The sequence below is a fragment of the Puma concolor genome, chromosome B2 (genome assembly GCF_028749965.1).
Source record: "Puma concolor isolate L17-30 chromosome B2, mPumCon1.1.hap2, whole genome shotgun sequence".
NCBI classification, from domain to species: Eukaryota; Metazoa; Chordata; class Mammalia; order Carnivora; family Felidae; genus Puma; species Puma concolor.
Window position 1 is genome coordinate 145,126,855 of NC_141671.1, and position 27,436 is coordinate 145,154,290.

A 27,436-nucleotide genomic window follows, 5' to 3' on the forward strand; every position below is an offset into this window, starting at 1 on the left:
CCGAAAAACACTCATAAACACGGCACATAGTATTTAGTGGGATGCACCGGGCCCTTTTCTAAGTGCTTGTAACCAGCTGACTTCCTTCATCTGCATAAAAACGCTGAGAGGAAGGTGCTGCCATTAGGCCCACATGGCGGTCAGGGACACAGGAACGCATGGCTCCTGAGGGGCAAAGCTGGGCCTGGTGCCCAGGCAGCAGGTCCAACCACTCTACTGCTTTCCTTTGTAGACCCCGTTTGCAGTCATTCATTCACCTAAGTCACAGGAAAGCCTTGTGTTTTCAAAATCTGCATCTACTTTCCACCAGAAAAAAATATCAGGTTGCTCAGAGAATAAGGGCTCTCACCACAGCCTTGGTGACTTTCTCATTCTGACTGTATTCATTTATTCAAAAAACATACAATGGGGATGTGTTATGTGCTGGGCACTGTGCTAGACGCTCGAAATATGTTGTATTCATAATAAATATGTGGGCAAAATATAGAAGCTACTCAAAACAGAGATTCCTGCCCACATGGAGCCTGGTGGTCCTAGAGGGTAACTTAGCTGAGCGCTGGAAGTCGGAGACAGGGGAGATGCCTCAGACTAGCAGATAACAGGTCTTGTTGTTAAAAAGCATGAGCTTTAGGGGCGCCTGGGTGGCTCAGTTGGTTAAGTGTCCGACTTCGGTTCAGGTCATGATCTCCCCATTCCTGAGTTTGGCAATCTGCACACTGCCCTCCCCCCAACGCCTCCACCCGGCAGGTTCTATGCTCACAGCTCGGAGCGACACTCTCTCTCTCAAAAATAATAAAATAAAAAATTAATAATTACTAGCTTTAAAGGCGCCTTACCCAGGGCAGACCCCTGAGTGATTGCAGTGGGGAACTTACACTTCAGTCCCTCTGCCAGAGTCTTCTTGATTTTTCTTTGGATTCTAGTAGTTTTCCTATCCTGCCTCCCAAAGGGCCATGCTATCTTCCTAAGTCATAGCACCTCCTGATCAGACACTGTCCATCCTCCCATCCACCCATCCACCCACCCATCCATCGAGTTTCTTTTTCTTTTTTAAGTTTTATTTATTTAGTAATCTCTACACCCAACTTGGGGCTGGAACTCATGACCATGAGATCAAGAGTCTCCCGCTCTTCTGACTGAGCCAGTTAGGCACCTCCATCCAGTGAATTTCTTCAGTCACTCATTTATAACTTCTTCTCGTGTTCCTCCTGGCTGCGGGTGCTGCAGTGGGCCCCAGGGACACTCGGGTGAACGAGACGGCCCGTGGCCCTCAGTTGAGCAGCAGCAGGATGTTCAAATGGCCACACCGTGCATGTGTGAAGAGGGAAGAAAGCGTGATGACACGATCTGGGTGTGGATTTCAAGGTAGAAATGGAACAAATGTTGAGAAACATCTTTAAAAAGAATGCCTTTGCAGAATTGTTTCCGGTTTCTCCAAGTCTCTTCCTAGCACCTGGCAGAACGTTAGCACAGGAAAGGGATTTGGTCCCGCAGCCCACCCTGGGGGTTGTTGTTTTATAGAGACTTGAAGGTGGCCTCAGGCTGAGCACCTCTCCTTAGATGTTTCCGACACACAACCTGCACACACAGGGAGAAGGCTGTTGTGGTTTAAATGGGTGTTTAAAGTGAGTGTGCAGGGGTGCCTGGGTGGCCCAGTCAGTTAAGCGTCCGACTCTTGATCTCAGCTCAGGTCTTGATCTCAGGCTGTGAGTTTTGGCCGCAGGTTGTGCTCTTAGCCCGGCATGAAGCCTACTTAAAAACAAACAAACAAACAGACAAACAAGTGGGCTGTGCCTTCATCTCTGACCAGTCATCCCCACTCCAATCACTTTAATGAGGGCACAGTGGTAGGAACTCTAGAATATATACTTAGTTAGCCTTAGAATTATTTTGCAATAAGTTCTTGGTCCAAAGAAAGAAACTGGGCCAGAAGATGACTAGGTTTGCATTTAAAGTTATTTGAAGGGGCTTCTAGGTGACTCGGTTGAGCGTCTGACTGAGGCTCAGGTCATGATCTCGTAGTTCGTGGGTTCGAGCCCCACATCAGGCTCTGCGATGACAATGTGGAGCCTGATTTGGATTCTCTCTGTCTCCCTCTCTCCCTGCCCCTCCCCCATTCATGTTCTTGCTCTCTGTCAAAAATAAACATTAAAAAATATTTTTGAAAAAGTCATTTGAAGCCTTTCTCCCTCTCTTCCCCCCCGCCCCAACTTCTCTTCATTCCTCCTCCCCCGGTACGGAGCCTGGCCAGAAGGTCTGGGTAGTGAGAGTGCAGGCTACTCAGCCACTGTGTCATTCCCTGCCCGGGGAAAGGAGAAGCTTCTGTGGCTTACCCACCAGACTTCTGATAAGGAGATTCATCTTAGGTCAGAGAGGTAAAAACCAATGGAGAGACTGCCCTCTTCCAATTGTGCTCTTTCCTCAGGAAACACGTAGATGTAGTTGGTCGAGTCCTCTAGGGTAAGGATCAGTGCGAGAAATAGCTTGGAGCTGTTAGGATTATTCTTTTATTGTGGTAGACCATTAAACAGCTTCATCGAATTACCCATTTGAATTATGAACCAATCCTAGGTCCGTTCCGTGGGGCCCAGAGGTTATTCCATGACAGGCCATGCGAAATCAATTATGGGCATTTTCACGTGAACTTTGCCAGCCAGCCATTTCTTGATAAGAATCTCATGAAGCAAAGACCTCGCACTTTTGTCACACACACACACTTTTTTTCCCCCCTTCAGGATATAAAGATGTTTTAGAAGACATAATAGCTCAACTTCACAGAGGACCACAGAAATTCACACCTGAGCTTGGATCGGTCACAGATACAAAGATGGCTCCTCACTTCCCAGAGAACGCTCTCCTTCATGTGGGAACGTCCAGGCTGCTTGTTCCCCTTCTGCTGAAGTGGGGAGTCTGTAGAAATATTATGCCACACTTGACATCAGGCCTACATATTGGCGTGTCTCCCACCCCACTTCCTGGATGTGAGCATTCCCCCAGCCCCTTGGAGGAGATAAGTTATCTTTCCCATCTTGACTCACTCATGTAACAGGAATCAGAAGCTCACATCCCAAGTAGGGGCTGGACCACGAGGTTATGGCCCTTCAGCTGGCGAACACAGAAACGAATTGAGAGGTGGCCATTACTGCAATGCACCGGTGTTGCCGATAGGAGAGTCAACTCTTGCACATACAACAATATGGATGAGCCCCGACATAAGTAGGCTGAGTGAAAGAGGCCAAACAAAACAAGTGTATACTGTGTGGCTCAATTTGTATAAAATTTTAGACGATGCAGACACATCTGCCGAGTCAGAAAGCAGATCGGTGGTTGCCTGAGGATGAGCTATGTGTATGGATGACAAAGGGGCGGGAGAAACCTTTTGAGGGTGATAGATGTGTTCATTATCTTAATTCAGGTGATGATTCCGTGGGCATATACATATGTCCAAACTCATCAAATTGTCTCTTAATTATGTGCTATTTATTGTATGTCAGTTATGCCTCCATAAAGATGTATAAGCAAAAAAAAAAAAAACCCTCTAAACTGGGGTTATCTGCAGAGGTTTTTGATGACCTAGGAAATGACTATGAAAATCTGTTGTACCCTGTGGATGGATGCACACTAGCTCTCGTAAAAGAGTTATGGAAATTGCAGATGAGTTACACAAATGTCTTAGGTAAAGAGGCAGTATTCGATCTTTGCTAATGTTTACTGACACGGCAAATTGTTCTCAGAGATACAATTCCTGGAGGCTATTTTTGAAAACCAAGAGAAAAAAAAATGCTTGATCTGATCCTTTATAATTAAAGGAGATATTTTAACATTGAGTATGTCAGTAATTGTTTTCTAAAAGAAAGTTTAGGGGCACCTGGGTGGCTTAGTCGTTTAAGCGTCTGACTTGATTTCAGCTCATGGTTTTGATTTCATTTCACGGTTTGTGAGTTCAAAGCCCATGTCGGGCTCTGTGCTGACAGTGTGGAGCCTGTTTTAGATCCTCTGTCTCCCTCTCTCTGTGCCCCTACCCTGCTTGTGCTCTCCCTCTCTCTCTCTCTCTCAAAAAAAACATTAACAAAAATAAGTAAAAGAAAGTTGGGTGCCTGGTGGTTCGGTTGAGGCTCCGACTTCGGCTCAGGTCATGATCTCATGGATTGTGAGTTTGTGCCCTGTGTCAGGCTCTGTGCTGATAGCTCCCAGCCTGGAGCCTGCTTCGGATTCTGTGTCTCCCTCTCTCTCTGCCCACTGCCCCCCACTCACCCTCTGTCTCTCTCTTCAAAATAAATAAACATTAAAAAAAAATAAGTAAAAGAAAGTTTAGAGAACATTTTCTTTTTTTTTTAAATGGTTTTTTAAAATGTTTTTATTTTTATTTTTTTGAGACAGAGACAGAGCATGAGCAGGGGAGGGGCAGAGAGAGGGGGAGACATAGAATCTGAAGCAGGCTCCAGGCTCTGAGCTGTCAGCACAGAGCCTGGCGCGGGGCTCGAACTCACGGACTGTGAGATCATGACCTGAGCTGAAGTCAGACGCTCAACCGACTGAACCACCCAGGTGCCCCTAGAGAACATTTTCAAAATATGTTTGGAACTATTTCTGTCATATTGTTGCATCCACATGACTCCTGAAACAGAATGCTACGGGCACCAGTGACAGTCACAACAAAGTTTATTGCAATGAGAGGCAAGGCAAACCGATCGATCGGACTGACACTCTTGACCAGAGTGCGGTCTCGAACAGCCAGGGTACAGAGTTTTTATAGCCGACCACATCGTCTTATTATCACCTGGGAACAGAACAAAGGAATAGTTCCCAGGTGGAAACAGTTCAAACAGGCCCTTGCTCCAATCCAATCAAGTGCTAATCCATCCCTTGATCGATAGGATAAGGCTGTTGTCTCTTAATCTATAATGTTAAAGCAAAGATGTTATCTCTTAAGGCTACAGTTTAGCCCTACCCTTACAATATGTGATTTTGTTATTGAAAATGATGTGTGGCACTTTTTAAAATTTTCCTATTTTCCCATTTCAGAAGTTGGAAACAGAAATTCCTAACCTGCTTAAAATGTCCCAAATGAAAACTTCAGGCTTTCAAACTATTTGCTAAAATTATAAAAGTGGAACACCCTCTGATTGGTTTGCAAGAACAACTGATGGATATCAGAGAGGATTCACATTTAGTAGCAGAATTTCAACAAAAAACCTTTGTGTAATTGGTGAATGGGACTGATACACGAGTATGGTAAATCAGACATAGGTAATGATATCTGCCATTTGGTTCTATTCATCTTTTGAGCTATAGGCACCCATCAAATGCAAGTAATGAAATAAAATGAACTTAAAACCAGACTTTTGAATTAAAGTATTAAATGGATATTTTTTAAAATTATAAAACATTTCAGGGGCACCTGGATGGCTCAGTCCATTAAACGTCCGGCTTTGGCTCAGGTCATGATCTCGCGGTTCGTGAGTTTGACCCCTAATATGTGCTCTCTGCTGTGAGCACAGACCCCACTTCGGATCTTCTGTCCCCTTCTCTCTCTGCCCTTCCCCCACTAGTTCTCTCTCTCTCTCTCTCTCTCTCTCTCTCTCAAAATGAATAAATAAACTTAAAAAAAAGAAAATTATGAAACATTTTAAATCACATTGCTGCCTCTATAATATTATTAGTATTACATATACTATTACTATTATATTACATATACTATTAATATTCTCAATGAGGATAAACCATTTTTTGGTACCATTTACAAATAAAGGAAAACATTACTTAGGAAAACCTACTGATAGGGATATGAGATAAAAAATGTGGTGACTTCTACTCGAAGGATGTTACTGCACTTGCTCTCATTCTGCAGATACTTTCCCCCACCCCATGGGTGCTACCCTCCTCCCACAACTAGTGACTAGGATTCATGGGACTTGGCCTGGTGTACTGCTCAAACCAGTTTTTTTCTATAGATAGTTATCGGCTTCCTAGTATACAAATTCAATGCACTGTCTTGGTTTTACTGGAACAGTCTTGGGTCTTGAAGAATCTCCAAAGCAGTCAGTAATCCTATGCTGATGTTGTGTTAAAACCTGTGAGCCATGGTATAGTTTAAAAAAATGAGCTTCCAAAACAGTAACAGTCATGATGACTGTAAATTATTAATCAAGTCAACATGGACTGGGAGTTCCCAGGAGCAGCTGACCCAGCAAGTCATTATAAAGGACGGCCCCTAGCTGTCCTTGTGCCATAAAGTAAGCTGTCAAACTCTCTTCATGGGCTTATTCAAGGAAGCCAGAGTGTTTCAGGGGATTACTTTGCATTAAGTAAGAACAAGAAGCCTACAATTTATGAAAGTGAGAAGCCAGAGTAGAAACACTGTGATGCTCTTTGGACTGCTTCTCAAACTGGGCTGCATCTTCAGGTCATCTGGAGAGCTTATAAAAAGTCCTCTGGGCACTAGGATTAAAAGGAGAAAGATTCATACGATCTGAAGAGAAACCAGAGTATTGGGCACTAGGATTACAAAAGAAAAGTGAGGGGCATCTGGTTGGCCCAGTCAGTAGAGCACGCAACTCTTAATCTTGGGGTTGTGAGTTTGAACTCCACATTTTGGGCATAGAGGTTAGGTTATTGTTATTATTTTTTTATTTTAAAAAGGAAAGAAAACCATTAGGGTATTCCAGCGTGTTGTCACGGTTGAACATCGCTGTTTCAGAACCACAGTCGTATCTGCTGTGCTTCTACTTCTGGCCATTATAGAGAAACTCACAATAGTCTTGTTTCTTAATGAACAGAATATATGAGTCAACTATTTTGAGATGTTGAATAACAGACTGTGCAGGACTGCAGTCTTGAGGTAAGGGAAACACAGAACATGAATTTCACAGTGGCCCTGCTATTCTGCCTGTAGGTATACAGGGAGGTGCAACCCAAGCTGAGTAGCGACCTTACTGAGGTGAGGAGGCAGAGATTGGGGTTCTGGGCTGCTGAAGCAGCTAAAGTTTACAGAGCGGGATACTAGAGAAGAGGGAGCTATGTAAGATACTGGGGACAGACGTTTGTGTGGGGATTTGTTGTGTGAATCCTAACCAAGAATTAGGCTATGCCTTGACCAAGGCAAGACTCCACAAGTCTTAAGAGAGATTGCCTATTGTGGAGCTAAGAGCAGAATGGTAATACTTGGAGCTGTATGTTAGAGGAGATGTTGGAGTCCTGGCCTGGCCTGAATAGAGGGACCTCATTGAACCCCTTGGCCATTCAAGTGAGACCTAGAAAGTCTATGCCTAGGAAGTAAGAACTATGTCATAGAGTAAGAGCAATACTTCAGGACTAAATTCAAATCCAAATTAGATTCCTCTCTAACAAACAATAATACTAGCCTATCCTGATAAAAACAGATACAGTAGCAATTTACATTCCTGCCAGAATAAAACTCAAACATCTTATAAAAGAAGGTGACATAATTCAAACTCCCTATATCATTTACAATGTCTACCACACAATAAAAAATTAGTAGACATACAAAGAAGCATAAAAATGTGACCCATGATTGAGACAAAAAAACAGTCAATAAAAATAGACTCCAAATTGATGTAGATGTTGACACTGGATGTTGATGTTAGATGCTGTAGATGTGTACTTTGAGCAACCTCTATAAAACTACCCAGACTTAAAGGAAGAGATGATCATGAGAGAACATAAATAGAAACTCAGAAAAATGGGACTATACTAAAGAACCAAATGGAGATCTTGAAACAAAAAGATACATACATAAAATGAAAATTTCACTACTTAACAGAAGACTGCAGAAGTTAGTGAATCTGAAAATAGATCAATAGAAATGATCAAATCTAAAGAATAAATAGAAAAAAAGATTTAAGAAAAATAAGCAGAGCCTTAGTGACATGAGGGCAATTTCAAGCAGTCTAAAATGCAAGTAATCAGAATGCTAGTGCAAGAGGAAAGAGAAAATGGCAGAAAAACCATACAAAGATACAATAGACTCAATCATCTAAATTTGATGATCAACATCCATATATAGATCCAGGTAGCTCAGGGAACCCTAAAGAGGATTTAAATAGAGAACCACACTTAAGGCTATCATAGTCAAACTGTTGGAAGCCAGAGATATAGAGAAAAAACTTTATTTATTTATTTTTTTAAGAGAAAACTTTAAAAAGATCCACAGAAAAAAGATGTACAGCATATAGGGAAATGACAATGTAGATGATGTCGGACTTCTCCTGCGAAACAACAGTGGTAAAAAAATAATGGACTGATATGAAGGAAAAAAACCTGTTATCCCAGAATTCCATATCCAGTAAAAACATTCTTCAGAAGTGAAAGTGAGGGGGGCTGTGCCTGGAGGACTCAGTCAAGTGTCCAACTCTTGATTTTGGCTCAGGTCATGACCTCACGGTTCATGGGATCAAGCCCCACGTTGGGCTCTGTGCTGACACTGAGGGGCCTGCTTGGGATTCTCTCTTTCCTCTCTCTCTGTCCCTCATCCTGCTCTCTCTCTCTCTAAAAAAATCAATAAATAAAAAAAAAATCGAAGTGGGAAAGAAAAAGTCATTTTCAGATGGATGAAAGATGAAAGAGGTCACCAGCAGCCCTGCAGCCCTATACTGTGAGAAATGCTAAAGGATGTCCTTTAGGCTGAAGGGAAAGACATCAGATGGAAACTCCGATCTACAGGAAGGAAGGAAAAGTTCTGGAAATGGTAAATATATAGGTCAATATAAACCACTTTGTTTTCTTCCCTTAATCATTGAAAAGCAACGGACTATGTAAAGCTGTGTTCAGCAGTGTTATTTACAGATAGTAAGTAGTTTAGTTTTGCAGGCCAACAGTCCCTGACACAACTACTCTGCTCTGCCTTGTAGCAAGAAAGCAGCCAGAGACAATACACAAACTTTCTTTACCGAAATGAGTGCTGATTCATGGGCCATAGTCTGCTGACCTCTGGTTAAAGCAAAAATTATAACATTGTATTATGGGGTATACACATATAGATGTGAAATATATATGACAATAATAGCACTAAAAATGAGGAAGGAAATGGAATTTTACTTTTAGGATCTTAGATTTTAGGTAAAGTGGCAATATTAACTCTAAGTTGACTGTGGTAAGTATAGTATGTATATTGTAACCTCAGAATAATGACTAAATAAATAAAGAGGTATAGCTAAAGAGGCAAGATAGGAATTAAAAAGGAATACTAAAAAAGATTTGTTTAGCCCAGAAGAAGGCTTGAGAGGAGGAACCCAAACAAAGCAATACAAACCAACCAAACCAACCAAAAAAAAGCAGATGGCACAACTAGAAAACAAATGGGAAGATGGTAGACTTAAATCCAATTATAGCAACAATTACATAGACATACCCAATTGCACAATAATTACATTAAATATAAGTGGGTAAAAACTTCTGTTAAAATCTACAGATTGTCAGATTGGAAAAAAGGAAGACTCTATGCTGTAAGAGACATACTTTAAACACAAAGAGACAGGTCGAAAGTCAAAGGATGGAAAAGCTGTACCATGTAATCAGTAAGTGTAAGAAAACTGATGTGATTATATTAGTATCATACAAAGAAGACTTCAAGATGAGTCTTACCAAAGAAAAAGTTGGAAAATTTATAATTATGAAGGATCAGTTGCAAAAGGGACCTAAAAATCTTGTATGTGCATACGCCTGATGAAAAGGTTTCAAAATGCATGAAGCAAAAAATGACGAGAGAGAAATAGAAAAATCTGCAGGTATAATTGGAGATTTCTAAGAGCCCCTCTCAGTAATTGACAGAACAGGTAGATAATCAGTATGTTACTGAAGATTTGACCAACACTATCAGCCAGCTTGATTGGACACTTGTAGAACACATCATTCAGCTGTTGCAAATCAAAGTCATCAAGAGCAGCAGCAACAGAGAAGGAACAGAGCCATGATCAAGTCCAGCTTTCCTGATGAGAACAACTACGCAGTAGTTGTTAATGACCCTGGCTCCACCCCAGACCCTCTAAGTCAGAATCACCTGGGGGCTGTGTGGTTAACAAGCATCCAGATAATTCTTGCTATGGGGAAGTTTGGAAAGTGCTGGAATTCTCTTTACTGAGGAGTGGCCCACTTGTGCTTGTCCTGGAAGCTAAGAGAGGTAGCCTTTTCTCAGCATGACAAATTTTAAAATACCCAGTTAAAGTAAATAGTGTTTGCTTTATTTTTTTAATGTTTCAGAACTTGATGTGACTGAATGAGACAGAAGGATGGATCTAGCACAAACTTTGTTTAGTAGGTGAGCAGACATCAAGTGATAATCATTTGGCTACAGTTTATGAAAATCAAGTGTTCTAAAATTAATACGTTTTGGATGGCACGTTCCAGTTCATTCTCCTGATTGGTCAATACAGCCAAGCATTTTAATAGTGTGCAAACTCTCCCTTTTGTCATAAGTGGAGAGAGGCACATAGCATGATTTTGTGCCCAGCTGAACAAACCTAACAGGGGCTATACCTTCCTGCCAATAATTGTGTGAAACTATAGGAGCCAGGCTATCGTTACCAAGAAACAATCCCTTTCAAAAATACAATCAGGGCACCTGGGTTGCTCAGTCGTTAAGTATCTGACTTCAGCTCAGGTCATGATCTCATGGTTCATGAATTCGAGTTCCATATTGGGTGAGCACGAGCCCGCTGCAGGTAAAAAAACACAAAACAAAACATGAACCCGGCTTCTCTCTTTTTCTCTCTCTCCCTCTCCTCTCTCTGCTCCTGTGGGATTCTCTCTCTCTCTGCCCCTTGCTCACTTGCACCCTCACTCTCTCTCTCTCTTTCAAACAAAAAATTATAATCAGATAATGTAGCACACGGGCTGTGGCAGTAGGCCGGCGTGGGAGAATACATACGAGCTAGGTTTGGAGTTCTCTTTCAGCTCTCCAAAGGGTGTTAGAAAGTCATTTCTGTCTGAAGAGATAGTGGCAGGAGGTAGAGAGATGATCATTAAATTACTATTTAAACAATTATTACAACCAGCCAAGATGCCACTCCCCCACCCCCCAGGAACTTCTGCATTCACTGCATTTCAAGGTTTGAAGCTTTGGAGTAATCTACTTGTAATTGCTGAGGTTGTTTGGGTTTCCAGTATCAGAAACCGACTCTGTAATTATTCTGAAGCAAGGAGAATTCACTGGAAGGAGGCCAGGGGATTTCAGGGAATTGGAACAACTGTTTGAAAGGGCAGGACCAAGGGAGGCTCCGGAGACCTGGGGAACTGGAAGCCTCTCTTTAGTGCACTGCCTTTAATATGACCGATACTAGCAATTACCAGTCTCTGTTGCTTTCTGTCTCTTTCTTTAAAATTCCAGCTTGCTATGTGACGACAGTGTGTCATGTGTCTACCTTGGGTCACTCGTTTTCTTACGGGCGCGTCAGCAAAGGAGAGGTGGAAGAGGGGACACAGGATCACATAGTGGCAACGTAGTTATTGATGCCTCATCTCTGCCCCCTGCACACGCCCCCAAGCAGGCTGCTGGACAGAAGCTCTCAACTCCTGCAAATCGTTCTTACTGTTTTCCACCTTGACACCTGGTAGTTGTGTCCTCCGGGCAATCTTCTTTATTAAGGAGTTGGTGATGCTGACATGCCATTGAAATAAATTGATAATAGGTCTTCCTAGTCTCAAAATCTTGCATTAACTCTGCGTTTCACCTAGAGGAAAGCCAATGGAATCCTGCCAACAACCCTCCAGGTGAACGTGATTCGGTCCTGTTATGGCCTCAAACTTCCCTCTTCCCAGTCTACTTGCTTACCCCATTTTGGTCTCACAGCCTTGGTATTTCTGGAATGCCAGATTCTTTACTCGATATAGGTCTATTCAGATTTTGAAATTTCTTCTCGAATTTGGTAAGTTGTATCTTTTAAGGAATTTGTTCATTCCATCTAAGTTCTTAGATTTGTTGACGTAAACTTTTCATAACATTTCCTTATTACACTTTTAAGTTCATTAATATTCTTCTTTGATTATCGGTTTAGTGGTGTCCTCCTCCCCCTTATTTTCCATTGTGACATTTATTTATTTATTTATTTATTTATTTATTTATTTATTTATATTTTTGAGAGAGCACACATGCAGGTGTGCAAGGTGGGGAGGGGCAGAGGGAGAGGGAGAGAGAATCCTATGTGGGGACAGAGCCCTATGTGGGGACAGATCTCACAACCGTGAGACCATGACCCGAACCGAATGAAGAGGCAGACACTTAACTGACTAAGCCACCCAGGCGCTCATCTGTTGTGTCTTGTTTTAGTCTTGACCAGTCTAGCTAAGGATCTATCAATTTTCTTTTTCTTTTCAAAGAAGCAGTTTTGGTTTCATTGACTCTTGTCCTTTTTGTCTTCTGTTATTTTTTCTGTTATTTACTTATTTTTTCACCAACTGCGGCTCTGATCTTTATTATTTTCTTTCTTTTGCTTTGAGTTAACTCCTCTTTTTGTATTTTCTTAAGGTCAAAGCTTAGATAAGGATTTTAGGCCTTTATTTTTTCTATAATAAGCATTTAAAGCTGTAAATGTTTCCATAACCTTTGGGTAGAGTGTGCAAATTTTGATATGTTGTATTTTCATTTTAGCTCAGTTCAAGATATTTTCTAAGTTGCCTCGTGACTTATTCTCTGATCCGTGGGTTAATTAAAAGTGTTATTTAATTTGTACCGTTTGCTTATATCCTTTTGAGCTTTTCTGTTGGAAAAATTCCAGGTCTGCTGGGAAGTTGCGAGAATAACACAGAGAATAAGACCTTCACCTAATGTTGCTGTTAACATTTTACCATTTCTCCCTCTCTCCCTCACCATATTATTGTTAGTACTGCTTTTGTTACACACATAGTAGTTTTGGGAATATGTTGCCGTCATCATAACCTTTCCCCCCTAACTACTTCAGCGTATGTGTTTTAAGAACAAAGACATTCTTTTACACAACTGCGACACAAGGGTCAAGTTGAAGAAATTTAATACTGATATTACAGTTTTGTCTGAATACAATCTACATTCCAATATCACCAATTTTCCTATTATGTCCTTCGTTGCAATCTCTTCTATTTTTCCCTTATCCCTGACCCAGCCAGGGTCGCCTCTTGCATTTATTTGTCCCGTCTCTTTAATTTTCTTTAACGTGAGATATTCTCTCAGCCGTTCGTTGTTTTGTAACATTGACGGTTTTGATGAGGCCAGGCGAGGCCAGTTGTTTTAGAGAAGGTTTCTCTATTTGGGTTTGATTGCGTAGAATCAGGTTCCACTCGTTTGGCAGAAGCACCGTATAACTGAGATTGTGTCCCTCTTGGTGCATCACTAAGGAGGCCTGTGATCGCAGACTGTCCCTTTTTTAGGGATGTCTGTTTTGATCACGTGGCTAAGGAATTTTCCAGATTTCTCTTAAGTTCTGGTTATTTTTGAATGCGTGCCAGATGTTATATACAACATTTTTAGTGATAATTTGAGGCTCTGCATGATGTTGTCTTCCTCTAGAGAGGTTTCCCTCTTGTCCTCGGCAGACAGCTGGGTAAGGAAAGATCCTTTGTCAGAGAATGAGATGGTTCACAGCTGGGCTCCAATCTTTTTTTTTTAAGTTATTTATTTATAGAAAGAAAGCACGAGTCAGGGAGGGGCAGAGAGAGTGGGTAAGAGAGAGAACCCCAAGCAGGCTCCGCACTGCCAGCTCAGAGCCCGACACGGGGCTCGAACATATGAACCGTGAGATCATGACCTGAGCCAAAGTCGGATGCTTAACCAAATGAGCCACTCGGCACCCCTGGGCTCCAGTCTTTTTTTAGAGTTGTCTATTTTTGGTTTACTCTTCTTCTAAGGATCTAGCAGTTGTGGTCCCAACCAAAACCTGAGGATGCTGACAAGGGCTCTTCCTCCGGGGCAGACTCAGAAATGCCAGTTATAGTGTTATGCTCAGAATTTGTGATCCCCAAAGACCACCAGGGAGCTGAGTCTGATGCAAAAGCAAAGAGCCTTTATTCGAGCTAGCTCAAGCTCATTCCCCTACCTGCACCGATGCAGTGGTGAGATACCGAGAGAGACAGCGAGTTTCAAAAGCACAAAGGTTTTATAGGGGTCTAGGCGTAGTCGGTGAGGTAATGGTCGTGGCCTTAGCTGATTGGCTGGGGAAGGGCCAGAGTCCCGTTACTTAGGTTGCGGGGCGTGGTTTGATCCGGAAGTTACCCAAGGGGAGGAAGCGTGGTCTGCGGTTTGAGCGGGAATTTCTTTCTGCGGCCATGTCGGGGACATAGTCACTCAAGATGGAGGACACAGAACAAGATGGAGGACACAGAACAAAATGGAGTCAGCCGGCCTAGGTCTGCTCTTTCAATAGTCCTTAAGCCCTTAAATTGTCAAAAGCTCTGCTCATCTTCTTAACCTGTCAGCCACTGTTTTTGCTTTCTAAGTCTACAATTGCCTCGAGGGTAGAAGTGGCCCCAGATGTTCTGCTTACTTCTCTTGGGTTCCCACAGCTTTCTTCTCTTAGCTCTGAAGACACTCAGTGCCTTGGGAGAGCTCTGACACCTTCAAACCCACTTTTATTATATTCTGTCTGGGTTTCCTAATTATTCTTGGTAAGAGTATCGCAAAAATATCTCAATTTTGCCAGTAGTGGAAACTTTACCACCATTAAAAAAAATAATACTTGATCTTGGGGTGCCTGGGTGGCTCAGTCAGTTGAGCGTCTGACTTCAACTCAGGTCATAATCTCGAGGTTTGTGAGTTTGAGCCCCGCATTGGGCTCTGTGCTGACAGCTGGGAGCCTGGAGCCTGCTTTGGATTCTGTGTCTTCTCTCTCTGCCCCTCCACCGCTCATGCTTTGTCTTTCTCTCTCTGTCTCCTTATCTCTCTCTCTCTCACTCAAAAATAAATGAACATTAAAAAGTTATTAATCTCATCTAAATTGCTTAGGCTGTGTGGGAAATCCCAGGTAAGGTCACTTTATGTAACGAGAATACATAGTGGGAAAAGTGACCGTGCATGCAAAACAATGAAAACTGTTATGTATATATGAAAACGGAGCTTCCAAAACTTGAAATTCAAGCGAAATCTTTTTCAGGGGTAGCAAGCTCATCTTCCTGGACTACTACCACCTAGGTGGTAAATGTGTTTAAATCCATGGTTTTGTCTGCATGCTGGAATTGCATTTCACAACTATGGACTGTTCTTTTACGTTTCTCAAAAGCAGAAAACCCACAAGGACTTTGTTATCAGATAAGAGTATTTTCTTCTTCGACAGCTTTAGCAGCATTAAATTGTAAGCCAGGAGAGAAAAAATACAGTTTTGTGTGTTCTTTCAGAAGTACAGTGTCTCTGTAATATAAAATGCATAAACATTTAATTCGTTTGTGTAGTAAAGCTGTTGGATTTTCCAGGAAAAACCTTGTTTAAAATAGTTGCTTGTATTGTCTGATCACACAATGGAGAATGTGATCATGGAATGTAATAATCCTTTTACTAGTTTTCCTTCATATGTGATAGCGGCTTATAAGAGATACCATTTTGCACTAACAATTCAGAATGACCAAATGAGATTTCCAATTAAGCATTCAGAGTCCTTGGGCACTGCCCTTACAACATCCCCTAAGAATGCGTGTTGCCACTAATCATGGGAGGACAGAAGGCGGGGGAGTTTTCCACCTCAAGCCCTAAGAACAAACTGAAAGCCTCATTTGTATTTTTGCAAGTTACTTTGGTTTCAGTTAAGAGTGCTAGATCAAGAACTTTATTTACAAAATCTACTATTTTTATTTAGTACCCAGAAACAGTAAGAACTCAAAAATATTTAAATGTATATTTACAGAATTACTGTAAAAGTATAGGTTAGACTGTCTTGTTGATAAGTCAGTGAAATCGATTGTATTGTTTTTAAGTGTGGGGCGACTCAAGTATTTATGGGAACATCATTGCGTCATTTCAGAATCTTTGGTCCCAAGAGTTTCTTTGGCAGCAGGAAGCTCATTTATCTGTGTTCCCCATATTTCAGGGCCTTGGAACCCACTGGCTAACATCCTGGGTCCTATGTCCGAGTTCAGGGTGGTGAAGCGGGTAACTTATAAGGGTTCTTTTGTTAACCTTGCACTGTCGCATATTGAATTCAACTGGATGAATTGTGTGAGGCTCTTTCCCAGAAGCTCAGAGGCTCCAAAAAGGGGTTTAGGATTGAGTGGCTTCCAACATCAGCCTAATTGCTCTGCCTTCAGATCCTGCAGAGCCTGCCCGATGCAGCCTTGCTGGTCTCAAAGAGTCGATGTGCTGACTTAGGTGTTCTGTTCCTGGGGAGTGTTTGGTGCGGTCTGAAGTCAGTATCAGAATCGTTTAGCAGGTGGCGTGTAGTGTCTCTTAACACCGATTCTTGAGACAGTGAATTAACCGAAGCTGAAGGAGGAATACTGGTGAAACATAATGCCTCCTTTTCCTGGGCTCTGGGGAGGATCAGGTTTGGGGGTAATGCAATCAACATCCACGATATTTCTAAACACCATAAAGAACATGTTGCTAGACCTGCTCAGGTACTAAACGGTACCATGCTTCAAAGAACTAATTGTCCTTCCTAAGTGCAGTTATTTGTCAATGCTAGTTTCAGATATTTAAATAGTATAATTTGAATTTTACAAAAAAGTCTTTCCACTCTTCGCCTCCAGATGGTCATGCTTTACGATTACTATGAGATCAAGACTCTCCACCATTGTTATCAGTTCTCGATGTGTGCCGGGTCTGGGCTAAACCCCCATTGCTGTTTATGGCGTTTGTGCACACCCTGGATTGTTCTGCAGGAAAACAAACCGAAGTTTGAGGTGCAACTTTCAATTGCGGTAGTCTGAACTCTGTGTAGGGGGGGACCCTGTCTGTCTCGTTCAGCCTTGGGTCTTGAAGTCCTAGGAGTGAGATAAATGTTTGCAGAAGGAATGAAGGAATGAACGCATGGAGAAAAGGAAATTATTAGTGGTCTCTGACAAATTCCAGATTATAGACGTGTATGTGGTTTTTATCAAGAACTATAAGCTCCCCTTTGTTCTCCCAGACAGCAATTCAAAATATTTAGTTTTGCTTAATTTGGAAGCTCTTGAAGGGTAGGGAGAGATTCTATCTTCAAAAGTGCTATATTCTGCGTTGGGTATGTCTTGATACTTATGAAATCGTTTTAAAATAACATGATATGAGGCTAAAATAATGTGATATGAGGTCAATAAGCTAAATGTCAGGATTGGTCAGACCATAGTATACACGCTGTGAGACTTTTCCACCCGGTCTGATTCATTATAACTTACGGTACATTGTCAACTTTCATGCTCATAAACTACCTCTTGTTAAAATTACATTTTCAACCAAAGCAAGTTATGGGACATAAAATTCTCATATTGTAAGAATTTTATTTATTTTTTTAAAGTTTATTTTTTTACTTTGAGAGAGAGAGAGAGAGAGAGAGAGAGAAAGGGAGGGGCAGAGAGAGGGAGAGCCAGAATCCCAAGCAGTTTCCACACTGACAGCGCAGAGCCCAACGTGGGGTTCGAACTCACGAACCATGAGATCGTGACCTGAGCTGAAATAGAGTTGGACAGATAACCAACTGCGCACCCAGGTGCCCCAGGTATTTTATATCTATATCTATATCTATATCTATATCTATATCTATATCTATATCTATATCTATATCTATATCTACATCTACATCTATCACACACTATATACAATTTTATATATATATATATATATGTATGTCACACTAAAAACTGATCAATTAAAAGATAACTCTTACTTAAACTTGAAGCTTTAATACTTCATGATTTTGATTATATACTACTATTTTACCATTGTAATATTGGCCAAAGCCAATATTAATAATAATAAAATCCATGACTGTGTTCTTAAAATCTAGATATCTCCTAAATTTCTGAATAAGAATGGATAGATTATAAAATTGTTCTTACCAATACCAAAGTAAATAAGATACAAATTGGTTATAGTCATTTTCATGAAAAGGCACAATTTTGGCATTTCCCCCCGGTGGACACAAATTCTCATTCATGCTTTGAACTGCCCACTTCATGTAGCAGATGGCGGGAGAAGGCGGATGGGGTTAGCGGAACCATATTTCCCCCGGCACTGTGGATATGGCTCCTACTCCCCACCAGCCGCTGTCCTGGGGGCACTGAGAGATTGGCAAGAATTGCTAGGGTCTGCCAGTGGCTCCTAATTTGCTGGGTCCAATTCCACCTTTTCTGTAACATTGGGAAGTATATTCTGGGTCAAAAAAGGATAAAGAAACCATCATTTATGAAAGAGCCCAGAGAAGAAACAACGCTAAGAGGTTTTCAGCTTTTTCAACTGTGTGTGTGTCTGCACAGTCCACTGCCTTGAGGAGCTTTTAAATAGATGATACCCAGGCCCCACGCGGGACCCGCTGAATCAACACACATTCCTTGAAAAGAGTGTTGTTTAAAAATGACTTTTAGGAGGATCTCATAATGATCATTACGGGGCTGACAGAGCTTGCTAATTGAAGGGGGGCTGGGTTTTATTTATTCATTTCCAGAAGATGCAAAAGTCAAGACAGCAACTTTCTGTGTTTGTTTGCATCGTGTTCCTAGCCACAAAAGCAGAGCCTGATATATGTAGGTACTAAATAAATATTCATGGAGGAAATAAATGACAAAGTATAAAGACCAGATGATGTTTTCTCCCTCATGGCATAGATGTGCACTCTGCCTTCTTCCTTCAAATGTACTGGTTTGATAGGCAAGATCTTGAGCCTTTCCTTGTTGAATGCTATCTTTTTATGTTACTTTTCTTTATTTCAGAAAGAATGGATAGTGGCTTATGTTTTTTCTGACTCACAAATGAAAACAACTGTGTTAAGAAAAAGGTTTCGTGAATAATCTATAGATTGAATAGAGAACCACAAAACAGAAGTCTTTACGTTTTTGACCCTTCTTCCCCATCCAAAAATAAATAGATGATTCAAAGTCTTGTGGTCAAAATCTTCTTGATGCAAAGGATTAAGAATGATCTTGGATAGGGGCGCCTGGGTGGCGCAGTCGGTTAAGCGTCCGACTTCAGCCAGGTCACGATCTTGCGGTCCGTGAGTTCGAGCCCCGCGTCGGGCTCTGGGCTGATGGCTCAGAGCCTGGAGCCTGTTTCCGATTCTGTGTCTCCCTCTCTCTGTGCCCCTCGCCCGTTCATGCTCTGTCTCTCTCTGTCCCAAAAATAAATAAACGTTGAAAAAAAAAAAATTAAAAAAAAAAAAATAAAAATAAAAAAAAAAGAATGATCTTGGATAAAGTAGGTTCCCTGTGAGGATATAGATATAGATACAGATACAGATATAGATAGATATAGATATAGATATAGATATAGATATAGATATATAGATACACACACACACACAATATGTAAAAAATCACATTAATATAAGGCAGTGATCTCGTTGAAAAAATCTACTGACCAAACAGTATGATTTTCCACAGGACCCACTTTTCGGATACAGAAAGAATGGCTCGGCTGAGTCCAGTGGAAATATGTTAGCTGACAGGACTCTGATAAAAAGATTGTATGAAGATTATTAAAGTAATGACCAAAATTTTACATGAGTGATGTTGATGCATTTATAACACCGTAGTCTTTAGATCTCCTAAAATTATGATAATTTATACTAGGTATGCCATATAAACATATTTTACTTGTTTGTGATTTTGTTAGGAATAGTTTTAGCAGGTACTACACAAGTAGTGAAAGTATTAGAAATACCAAATTTGTGTATTTATGAGTCCTTTGTGTCGTGTGTGCTTAAGAAATTGCTATAGATAGGTTTTATTTGCCATTACATTTTTTTTTTTTTTCTAAATAGAGGAAATGAGTTTTGTTTTGTTTTTGTTTTTGTTTTCAATGACCAGAAGTAGATGAGTCATTTCAGGGATATTTTGTTGTTTATACTAACTGAAAAATGGGAAACTGAATTTTAAGGAAATTTTAAGTGATGAATTTTCCTCGGAATCAGGGACATATTTGTCTACCTGTAGGGAAAATCCAAGCATTGCAACCTAATGGATACTACCAAGAAAAAAAGAGAGAGAAAGAAAAGGAACGATAAATTACAAATGTATAAACTAAACTGTTCTCTTGACCTTCTGGGAAGAAGTGTCATTTAAACTGTTATTCTACTTTATTTATGTTGAACTAGCTCTATCCTTAATGAAATCCTGTGTGAAATATGTGAATATGGTCACTTTTTATTTTAAAGTGACACCAACTTTCTGAGGTTCTATATGGTCTAAACATGACCAGAAACGCGGCACCAGCATTAATCTTGAAAACCCAACTTTTTTCTTAATGTGGTGTCAGGGCTCTTGAAAATTAGCACGTAAACATAATTTCTGGAGTTAAGATTCCCATTTCCTGATTCGCTTAGCTGACTCCTTGCCAGGCTCACGAGGAGGCGGTGTGGGGAGAGGGCCTCTGGAGCCAGCCGGCTGATTGTGGGTCCTGGCCCTGCTTTGGGATGGTTGTGTGACCTCGGGACACATTACTTAACCTCAGCGGTGTGAGTTCCCCATGCACTGAGGGGGATAATGACACCTCACTAAATCTGGGGCATCCGGGAGGCTGCATGCCGAGCGCAGGGAGCTTAGCGTGAGAGTCTTCCCCACTTAGTTATCACCCTCCACGCTCGACAAAGCCTCACACGCTCTGGGCGCTTGCACTGGTAGGTGTCTGTTGCAGGTGTCCATGCCTACAGCAGCCAGGATCCTGTCACGTTTGCTGGAGTCCACGTTGCACGTTCGTGGGCTGGAGTCCCACGGCACTGCCCGTTCAAGCCCTGCAAGGAAGGTTCCTTGCAGGATGTTCAGGAGGCATGAGACACGTCACATTTATATTGACTTCAAAAGCGGGCATTTGCGGGAGGGTCACAGATGAAAGTGGAGGAGGACTTTTGATACCATCTTTGACATCGGTCACTGAGGGTGAGGAGTAAGCCAGAGACAGCAGGATGCTGTCACCCGCGGTACTCAGACATCCGGCGGAGACGTCAAGCAGGTGCTCTTGCTGAGGCCCGCAGTGGGCAAAGGCAGGAAGGGGAATGGGCAAACTGATGGACCTTCCCCTGCTGTGGCTCCCCCACTGGGGGCTGTGCCTCACTCTGCTCATTTATTGAACAGACATTTATCGAGCACCCGCTGTGTGCAAGGCTGTGCTGATGGCTTGGGTAGTGCAGGGAACAATCATTCACCTGGTGCCCGTAGCCAGTGTTTTCTGTTATCGTGGGTCAAGTTCTTACAGAATACTTAAACTTGGAAGAAGAAAAAGTATTGTACGAAAAAGTATGTACAACAGCAACATGACAGTGGGCATGTCGATTATTAATGTACTCCAGAGAATAGGTTTGCTTTTTGTGATTTGTTTTGGTTTCTGATAGTCTGTACAAGGAATCCCTGAAGTTTTAGGAATCTCGACAATTCACTCACCTGACTTTAAGGGTCTCTCTTCCTCTAAAAATGTTCATTAGGTGTGTCAGTTTCCTCTCACTGCTGTAACAAATGACCACACGCTCAGGGACTCTGGAGCAGTACGCGGTCATTATCTTAACCATTCTGGACGTCAGAAGCCAAAACTTCGTTTCCATTGGCTAAAATCAAGGTGTTAGTGGAGCTGGTTCCTTCGGGAGGCTCTGGAGGAGAATATATTTCTTTGCTTTTTTCCAGCAAAGTCTAGAGGCTGCCCACGTTTCTTGGCTTGTGGCCACAGATCACTACAACCTCCGCTTCCTTCATCACATCGCCACCTCTGACGCTGGCCCTCCTGTTTCCCTCTTACAAGGTGACTTGCGATTGCATTGGGCCCAGCTGCATCATCCGGGATCCTCTCCCCATCTCAAGAGCCTTACTTCAATCACATCTTTTTTCTGCGGAAGCTGACATCTTTACAGGTGCTGGGGGTTAGGGGGTGGACGTCTTTGGGGAGCCACCATTCAACCTTTCTTTTCTGTGGGGAAAGGTGTGGGACTAAAATTTCACTGGATGACATTGTCCTGAACGATGAAACGTAGCATGACGTTGTATCAACGTCAGAAAGAAACTGCTCACCACTTTCTTCAGAAACCAATTAGGTGTTGATATGCTCATTTTAGAGAATCTGATATTCTTTTAATAGTCCGTCATGACTGATTTTAGTTTTGGGTCTGAAAATGTGAAAAGGTTGGGTACGGTTTTCTTAGATGCCGCTTATGTATCTGTGGGGTCTGTATAAAGTTTGATTTTTGCCAGTTAAGTTAATTTTAAAGTAAGATGAAAGGCTGCCTAAAGGAGCGTGCGTGATTTCTTAACAAGCAAGTCCAAGCTTCCATTCTATCCACTCATCTCTTCAGTTTTCCTCTCCTGTTTTCCCACCGTATCGTCCGGTCCCCTCACCGACTCCTTCCTCCTTGCCGAGCGGCACCTGCCCCTCTGCAGCTCTTGGCCGGCGGCCTCTGCGCTCTCGACCCCCAGGGCCTCTGAAGCTTCTGACCCAGCTCTGACCTTGATGATGGGGCCTCCAAACCCACTCTCTCCTCCGGTCCACGCTCTCCTCCCTCCGCCACAGCTCCTCACACGCCTCCACGACGGTGTCTCCCGACAGCCCACCCCGACTGGGCTCCACACCCGCAGCGGCCACGTGGCTCCCTGCAAATCGGCAGCCCCCCTCCTGCCCCGGGCACCGCTCTGCTCGACTCTCCCCCGTCAGAGTCAGGGTGGGCTCCCGACGGCTCCTCCTGCGTCTGTCGTGCAAGTGGGAGCCTTGTGAGGGCAAGGCTTTTTCGTGACAGCTGTTATCAGGTCTAGAAGAGTAGTGCCCGGCATGTAGCAAATACACGTGTACATTTGTCGCCCAAACGACCCTCAGCTTCACCTGTCGGTGACCCTTTTGCATGGATTTTTCTTAGGGCGGTTCTTTTTTTTTTTTTTTTTTTTTTTTTTAATTAAACATTTTCTTTCTTTTTTATAATTTTTTAAAATGTTTATTTTTGAGAGGGAGAGAGACAGTGAGAGAGAGAGAGGGAGAGAGAGGGAGAGAGGGAGGGAGGGGCAGAGAGATGGAGACAGAGGATCCGAAGCAGGCTTTGTGCTGACAGTAGAGAGCCTGATTTGGGGTTCGAACCACCAACTGTGATATCATAACCTGAGCCCAAGTCCCATGCTTAACTGAGGCACCCAGGCACCCCAGCACATGGAGTTTTAAAAAATCAATTACAGCGGGGTGCCTGGTTGGTTCGGTCGGTTGAGCATCTGACTTTGGCTCAGGTTGTGATCTCATACTCCATGAGTTCGAGCCCCACATCAGGCTCTGTGCTGACAGCTCATAGCCTGGAGCCTGCTTCGGATTCTGTGTCTCCCTGTCTCTCTTCCCCTCCCTGACTCACGCTCTGTCTCTCTCTCTCTCTCAAAAATAAATTCACATTAACAAAACAAAACAATTACAGCGAAAACTAACAACCAATACTTGTGGATTGCTTCTGAAACCCAGTGAGACCTATTTTATTTCTTACAAGAACCTTGTGATGAGGCCGGGGGAACATATTGTCCCATCCCCATTTTAGAATTGTGAAAACTGAGACTCAAAGAGCAACTAATTAGTCCAATTTCTTCACCTAAATTTGATTTCATCTTCTCTCAGTTTGTTAATTTACACACTTCACTTCATCTGTAATCTCTCAGCTTTGTCTCTCATGACTGGCTCTTACTTTCAACCCTCACCCTCTCTTGCCTTACGATCTCTTGTCTAGACAACTGGAAATGTACCTTCCTGTTTTCAGTCTTATTGCAAATCTATTTTGAAGCTCTGCTAGAATTATCTTCAAAAAATACAAATCGGGGGGCGCCTGGGCAGCTCAGTCAGTTAAGCGTCTGATCTTATTTTTGGCTTAGATGATGATCTCAAGGTTGGTGAGTTCGAGCCCCACATCAAGGGGTGAGGGGACACGGGTAGCACGGAGCCTGCTTGGGATTCTCTCTCTCCCTCCCTCCCTCTCTCTCTCTACCCCTTCCCCAGTCTTTCTCTGTCAAAATAAATAGAAACAAAAACAAAACCGCCAAAATACAAATCTGATGTCATTCCTTTCTGAAAAACGATTTCTCTCTCCTCCTTCCCAGATTTCATCCTTGCCCAGACATTAATACAGAAGCTGGAACGAAACAATTTCTACAGTCCAGACGCAAGAGCAAAGAAAAAAGAATTTGGTACACACGATTTCCTACGTGGAACACATAGTATGTTTTCAACATCTTTTGGAAGTACTATGTTATTTCTCTGCATAGTTATTTAAGAGAGGCAAACTGCAAATGGCGTTCCTTGTATGTGTACAGAGGTGTTAATGTAGCAACAGCGAATACATCTATCCATAAGATACAGTGAACTCACTTCTGTGTGTCTGGTCAAAGGCAATAGTTCTCATTCAGTATTGTTCTCATGTTAAAAATTAACATTCATCAGACACACATTATGTGCTGGGATGGTCTTGGATGACCCATCAGGCTGAGCTAATCTACTGAATAATATTGCCTAATTTGTAGACCTTGGGGAAATAAACCCCTGATTTTTATTGCTTCAGTGTCTGGTGTTAAACAAGTTCTAGAACAGCAGGCTAACCACAGGCTGGAGCCATAACATTGCTTGATGAGCTGTCAGCACACTGATGCTGAGTTCTCGAGGTGCCACCGCCACAGCCCGCATGTCGGGGGTCCGCCCTGAATCTCCTCCAAATGCAAGAATGCCTGTAATGTGTTTCTTTTAGGTTCAGCTGTCAAGGAGCTTTTTCAGTCTACTAGTTGATGTTTAAAAACTCCGTTCTCATTTTCTGATAGATTTTTAAAAACAAGATAACTAGATATAGCTCTTTGAAGATAAATATTGAGAACTCTGTCGACTAAATTGATTCAGTTCAGCATTGTGCAAAATGGTATGGATTCCTGTCATTTGGGGAAGCTTTTAAATTTCTAAGGACTTTTCCTAAAAGGATCAGAATAAAAGACGTGAAGTAGATACCAAATATTTTCTATCGATTATAGTAGTTTTTCACTCACAGTTCAGGGACCCTGCCAGTGGTCGAAGCATTAAAATTTACCACGGCAAGATGGCAGCCTGGTGCTATGTCTGTTTAGAAACTCAGTGTTCTCTAAACACGTATGTTTGCATTTCCTTTGTGTTATGTGCAGAAAAAGATAAACAGTTGTGAAATGAAATGCAACACACTAGACACAGTGGCAATGTCTGAGAAGTGCACCTTCATAGCATTTAATGAATGCATTTCACCCCTTGGCCGTGTACCCAGATTATGGAACAAGCTGGACTGGAGAGGGGGCGGGCAGAACACAACTGTATGCTTCCCCCCCCCCCCCGGCTTGTTAAGCCCACTCTGTGGACCTGTTTCTCCTTGCTTCCTGAATGAAACGGACAGATTCTTGGCTTTTCTGATCAGTCTTTATTTACTTATTTTTGTTTCATTTTATTTTTGAGAGAGAGAGAGACAGAGTACAAGCTGGGGAGGGGCAGAGAGAGAGGGAGACTCAGAATCCAAAGGAGGCTCCAGGCTCTGAGTTGTCAGCACAGAACCTGACGTGGGGTTCAAACTCGTGAACCATGAGATCATGACCTGAGCCGAAGTCAGACGCTTAACCGACTGAGCCACCCAGGAGTCCCTCTGATCACTCTTAAGATACTTAAACCTCCTGTTTTAATATTAAATGAATCTAATGCAGTGCAATAGTCAGAACTTGACTCTCATCCAGCTGGAAGCTTCTTCGGTCCTGTGACTCAGCCAGCTTTGGGTTTGGTGGTCTACAGTGGGGTGGCTGAGGGCTGGGGGTGGTGTGACCGGCTCTTCCTCTTTTCTCCCAGTCTCCCCAACTTGCTGTGAAGCCTGTTTCTTACTCCTGGGGGCTAGGTGGGGAGAGGGAAAGCCTTCAGAGGCATGGGGCTGTGGTCTGCCGTCAGTCCCTCTGGATGGTGGATGTGTGTCTCAGCTTTTCCTCTCTAGGAGAATTTTTTTTTAATGTTTATTTATTTTTGAGAGAGAGCCAGTGCAAACCAGGGAGGGGTAGACAGAGTGACAGAGGGAGACACAGAATCTGAAGCAGGCTCCAGGCTCTGAGCTGTCAGCACAGAGCCTGACGCGGGGCTCGACCTCATGAACCGCGAGATCTTGACTGGAGCTGAAGTCGGACACTTAACCGACTGAGCCACCCAGGCGCCCCTCAAAGAGAACTTTTGGGAGTTCCTCAAAGATCCCATGAGGTAGCTGGCTGTGGTTGCTTTGAAGCCAAGCTGATGAAAACAAACGTGCTCTGAGTGGCTCTCAGGGCTGAGGGAGACGTGCAGTCGATCCCTGAATGTGTGTTTGAACCACGCAGGTTCACTCACACACAAATCTTTTTCAACACAGTACAGTAATGTAAATTGTATTTTCCTTCTCATTTTAACAATATTTTCTTTTCTCTAGCTTACTTTATTACCAGAATACGATATTTAATACATAAAACATTAAAAAATACGTGTAAATTGACTGTTTTTGTTACCGGTAAGGCTTCCAGTCAATGGCAGGCTACTGGTAGTTAAGTTTTTAGGGAGTTAAAGTAATACATGGATTTAAAAAAAATGTTTATTTATAAACAGTGTGAGTGGGGGAGGGGCAGGCAGAGAGAGGAAGAGAGAGAGACAGGCAGGGAGGGAGAGAGAATCCCAAGCAAGTTCAGTGCTGTCAGCACAGAGCCCAACACGGGGCTTGATCCTCTGAACCATGAGATCATGACCTGGGCTGAAATTAAGAGTCAGACCCAGTCCCACGTAATACATGGATTTTTGACTGTGGGGGGTTGGCGCCTCTGATCCCCACGTTGTCCAAAGGTCAACTGTACTGGGTGCTGTGCCACTACAGGCTGCCTGTTGTAGCGACCGGCTGAGCCATGGCTGGGAATTTCACCTGCGAGATGCCCCAAGCCACCAGGCTGTTGGTCAGAGGGGCTGGTGGGAACGCGGGAAATGGTAGGTCCTGTCTGAGAATGTCCCGCGGGGTCGGGATGCTCTTGTTACTGGGGCTTGTCGCTTATGACATGGTGTGTCAAACCATTCTTTACTGTTTGGTGATACTTCTTTCAAGTTTGCAATAAACCCTTCAATAGCATTAACTCCAACTCCGAGGAACACAGGTCAAACTCCTGAGTGGTCAACTGGCAGCCTCTTTCCCACCTAGGCCCTGCACAGAACACCAGTAACCCCCAAACAAGCCCCGACCAGAAGACCCGACTCCCGACAGCCTCAGAGGGCAAACAGAGCAGCCTCTCCTGGGCCTGCACGTGGGCACCTTTCCACCTGGACAGCAGCTCCCACCTGCTGCATTCTTCTTGGCCTTTGAGTCTGGGCCTAAACTCTGAAAACAGAGTCCTGTCTGCC

General features: G+C 42.8%; 1 long non-coding RNA gene across 1 annotated transcript in view; it reads left to right on the forward strand.

Moving 5' to 3' along the window:
* LOC147581341 (uncharacterized) overlaps positions 1 to 24,593 on the forward strand; it is a 47,750-nt gene extending 23,157 nt beyond the window's left edge. The window contains exons 5-6 of the long non-coding RNA XR_015251688.1: positions 21,833 to 21,941; positions 24,142 to 24,593. This is a non-coding gene — a long non-coding RNA (uncharacterized LOC147581341). The remainder of the gene's footprint in view (positions 1 to 21,832; positions 21,942 to 24,141) is intronic.
* Positions 24,594 to 27,436: the final 2,843 nt, after the last annotated feature.